Raw genomic sequence first — 5,066 nt, 5'->3', positions numbered from 1 at the left:
TAGCTGAGGACTAGATGTAGCTCTTGGTTAAGAGTGAACCAGTATAAACACCTTGTGTGAATTTCTCTTTCCCTACACTCATTATTTTGTTTTAAGTTTGCTTTTGAAATCTGCTAGTATAAACAACTGGTTGTTTAGTGAAAACAACAGGTTGATTTTCTGGAATCAAGTTTAAAAAAAGTTTTCTATTTGGATGAACAGATTTTAAATTGAATAATTCTTCTTATCCTTTCACTCAACTTTCAATATTTGCAAAAATCTTTCATAAACAATTCACCCCTCTCTTGTTTAAGACCTCCAATTCTAACAATAGGTTGACAGAATAAATCCAAGGAGTACTGTTATTGTTATTTTGAGTTTGTACCTCGTGAATTTACTGAAACTTTTAATCTTCGTGTTTAATTACAGGCAAGCCTCAGAAGGTGTTTAAACCAACTTTGGTTCAGCTCTAGACAGTGAACTTGCAAAAGTAAAACTAGTCAGAAAGCTATTTTGGTTTTTAGTGAAAGTAAGTTTATTAAAACAACCATGCTAAAAAAATGTACTGGAAAAACATCACCCGTTTCTATTGGAATAATAAGACTTAAAACATTTTTATCAAAATGTCTTAAAGAAGGCTTGACTTTCACGTGTTGACGTACAACAAAATCTCCATGATTTTGAAATAAAAGATGTTTATAAGATGGGAAAAGGGTGTTTATGTTGTCTTTCAACATTTGAATAAACAAAAATATAAATTGATAACCATCCATAAGAGAAAACCTTTGAAAAATTTGACAAGTATGATGAAATTTATTTTTTGTATAAAAAGTATTAAGTTTATGATTAACAGTTTTAAACAAAATATTAGAATCAAGGAAAGAGTCATTGGAAATAATTTGAATAATACTACTACTATACTCCTCACCTTTATGCTTAATAATAATTAACATTTTAGAAGATATCTCTATTTCTTGTTTATTAATTCTTAGATTTGAAGGAGGTGTTAATGTTAGTGTATGTATTGTTGAACCAAGTGGTGTTCAAGCTTTGTAGAATCTAAACCCTTTGAAGGATGATGAAGGCTAGGTTGTGCTTGTTGTTGTGTTGTCTTTTAGATAGGATCTGGGGTAGATTGTATATGTAATCCACTCTTGAATGAATCCAAAGCATAAGCACTTTCAATCATTTTAAAAGAAAAGTGTTTTTCAAGCTAAGTGAAAAACAACCTGTTGTTTTTTCGAAACAACCGATTGTTTTATACTTAGGTGTTTTTAGAAAAAGTTGAAAACTATTTTTATGGTTGACTTGCTGTCAAAACCAAAACAACTGATTGATTCCTGGAAAAAATCGATTGTTTGTTTTGGTACCATAACAGAAAACTGTTTTGTGCTTTAACTGAGCATTAAATGATTTTCCAACTGTTTACGCTCCAGTTTTTAATGCTTTGACCAATCTTTAAATGCAATGAATAGTTTGTTAAGATTTGATAACAAACAACATCTTTTTTTAAATACAGAAAAAAAAGATTTGTGTTTTTAACAACTTACTGTTTTTGAAATAGTTGAGATTGCTATTGAGTTTGATCAAAGAGTGTGAGATAGGATTTTCTCTTTATTGATTTCAGATTTGTTTCTGTAACAAGTGTAATCCTTGTATCTGTTGAAAAGAAACCTTGTGTGGTTGCTGAGAAGTGTTGTGTGTTCTTGAGGGGATCAAAATCAGCATTCTTAGTGTTGGTGTGTTGACCAAGAGAAGTGTGTGTCTTGAGGAGATCAAGGTGACTTCTTTGGTTGTGTTGTAAGTGATCTAGGTTTGATTGCTTAGTGGAATTCCTCAGTGGTTTTTGAGAAGACTGGATGTTGCTCTGGATTTAGAGTGAACCAGTATAAACCTCTATGTGCATTCTCTGTATCCTTAATCTCTTTAAATTCTGTTTTGATATTTGCAAACTGGTATAAACAACCGATTGTTTCTGCGAAACAACCGATTGTTAGGCTTACAAACAATAGGTTCAGCAAAAGAGACCATTTTAGAAGTCTTCTCCCTAGAATGTGGTGTGTATGAATAACCCTCCCTCTTGTAATCCTTCGTATGGTAGGTTGAGTTAGAATATTGATCCACAATATAGGAGTTATAGAAGACCTCTTTACTTTGAGAATAAGGTTGCTTATAAGGTTCAGTTTTTGTATAATACCCTTCCCCGTTTCCGCTCCTAGGTCTATGTGTGAACTTTCTTCATATTTACTCCTAGACCTATGTGTTTTACTTTCTTGCGCTTGTTTATATTTTATAAGTATTTCTTTTATCTCAAAAAGATTTGTAGCATGTTGGTCTAATCGTGAGCTGATATATATTTGAGTTTGATCATTTATATTTCCGTGAACACCCGACTAATGAAATGGCTCACTCATGGTTGATTGGAAATAAAACTTTCACAACTATTTCAAAGAAATCAACTAGAGTGAGTCCCAAAAATTTGAAAGTAAGAGAATTTGTTGAAAACAATTTTATGGTGAATTTTAGTAAAGGAAGGAAAAGTGAGAAAGTTTCAAATTCACTCCCACAAAAGGGAGGTGAGCCACAAGGACTAAAGTACCAAGACTTTTCTATCCAGAGCTTGCCTTAAAGATCTCTCACAAAAGTTCCCAGAAGAAAACTTCAAAATTTGAAAAAAAGGAGAAGATATGTATGTATGGAAATTCTTTTAAAAACCAAAGAAAGGTTATCTAAGTGCAAGAAAAAGGAAAAACCCTAAAATATCACGAAGACGTATAAGCAATGAAAATAAGAAAAGAAGAAAAGCAATAAAGACGAAAAGAAGGAATGCAAATGTAATGCTAGGCGAAACCTATTGTGATAGGCAAAGAACATAGAGCTCACTGACACACTATCACACTAATGCACGAAAAATTATTACAAAGTTTAGTGGGATTGTCATTGGAGCATTTTATACAACAACAAAAATAAAAGCAATGATTGTGGCAAAATTTAAAGCACTCAAAGTTCTGTGATACAATACAAAATTACAAGGAGGAATATAAGGTGTTTGGTAAAGCTCTAAATGAAGAGTTTGGATTTGCTTCTCTTGGATCCCTCTTTCTCTGGTAGAGAGTCTTAAAAGCCAAAGCAGAACCCAAAGAATATTGAACTACACCACTTCTTGATGCACCACTTTAAGCACCACCAACTCACTAAATTTGTGTAATAAAGGAAACCAAGAAGTAAAGAAAGAAAAGCTAAAATTTGAATTGCTAAACTCAAATGGAATAAGATGTGACAAACAAGAATACAAAGTCAATAAAAGACAATAAAAATAAATAAAGCAATCAAGAAATGGAAACACAAGAAAAAGGACCTAAGAAAAGCTCTAGAAAACATTAAAAAAACAAATATTCTAGAGGGGACTGGCAGAGACTGTTTCAAAATTTATATGTATTTTTACACAAAGCATTTGAATATGAAATTTTTGTGGCAGATTCTTCTTTCAATGAGGAAAAATCTGAATAAAATTTGGTTCTTTATGCATAGATAAATAAAGGAAACACGTTTGCACAAACTGCAAGCACTATGAAGCAATTGTGCAAGCTAGGCTTAGTACTGGCCGAGAAAATTGTAAGATTTATGGTAATTTTTCTACAATGAATTTTAAGGTGAAATTTTAACTGGAGATAGGTAACATATGAAACAATATATGGAAAAAGTTTCAGCCTAAAACACCAAGGGAATAACGTCTTGGCTTTTGAAAATTATAACTTGTTTTATAGTTGAAATTAGGACAATCCTATTTTACTGAGCATTGGTAACATGTTAATGTCTCCTCACACAAAGTTTCACGAGGTTTGAATACGAATTGATTTGAAGATAAATTTTCATAACAAAGTGTAAATCGTGTAATTTTGGAAACTGAAAAACAACCTAAAGAAAGCAAGAACAATTGACAAAAAATCAAGAAATAAGTGGAAAATGTTGAACGATCATTAGGACATGCATGCATCTTTTTATACTCCATATCCATCGGACAAAGAATATTTTTGGGCTCATAATTATGATTAGTTAGAGTATTTCCCTTTGCAAGCATATCCTTCAACAACTGAAGCAATTCCGTGAAGTTCTTATCAGTCCATCCATTTAATGCCTTCAAATTCATCAATGTTAAAATCGTCGACAACTGTGTGAAGTTAGTTGATGATGTGAGTTGATTTTAGATTGCATATTTTAAAGGTTTTACTTTTTTTTTATGATTTTTGGATTGACAATTATGGTGAGAACCCTAAGAAGATCTTCATTGGACACGAACTTAACCAAGTGGTTAAGTGTGAAGGCTCACTTCAGAAGGGCAAAGAGAAAAGACAATTATAAGGTGGCAAATAATGCAGCGGAAAGAGAGACAAGGAGCAAATAAAGAAAAAGATTAAAGTAAAGAACAACTTAAAGAGATGAAGAAGACATAAATGGAAGGGAGGTGGCGCAAAATAAAGATTAAAAGAGGAAAGGATGAAGAAAGCTTATGGGAAGAAATGAAGTCACACCACTTGGAGCAGAGGGACTCCAAGATGATAGATGCAAGAGCCGCCACTTGAGATATTACTGTTAGAATTAATGGTCTAAACAAGAGAGGAGTGAATTGTTTGACAAAAGATTTTCGCAAAGATTGGCTAAGGATGAAGATTTATCAACAATCACAGAAAGAGCAATCAGGGAAACGAAAAAATCAAAGTTGTTAATGTTAGAATATATGGCTTTAAACTAGAGGGGGGTGAATTGTTTAAAGAGGTTTTTCGAAAACTTTTAAGCCAAGAATGAAATTACTTTGAGAAACAAATGATAAGGAATTTAGTTTGCCAAAACACAAAGCAAAAACAACAGCACCAGAAAAATAATCGGTTGTTTCACAGAAACAATCTGTTGTTTATACCCGTTCACAAATATTGAAACTGAATTTAAAGAGATTAAGGATAGAGAGAATGACACAGATGTTTATACCGGTTCACTTTAAACCCAGAGCTACATCCAGTCTTCTCAAAAACCACTGAGGAATTCCACTAAACAATCAACCCTAGATCACTTACAACACAACCAAGAAA

Source organism: Phaseolus vulgaris, chromosome 11 (genome assembly GCF_051622355.1).
Source record: "Phaseolus vulgaris cultivar YP4 chromosome 11, ASM5162235v1, whole genome shotgun sequence".
Taxonomy (NCBI): Eukaryota; Viridiplantae; Streptophyta; class Magnoliopsida; order Fabales; family Fabaceae; genus Phaseolus; species Phaseolus vulgaris.
This window is presented reverse-complemented; position numbering follows the sequence as displayed.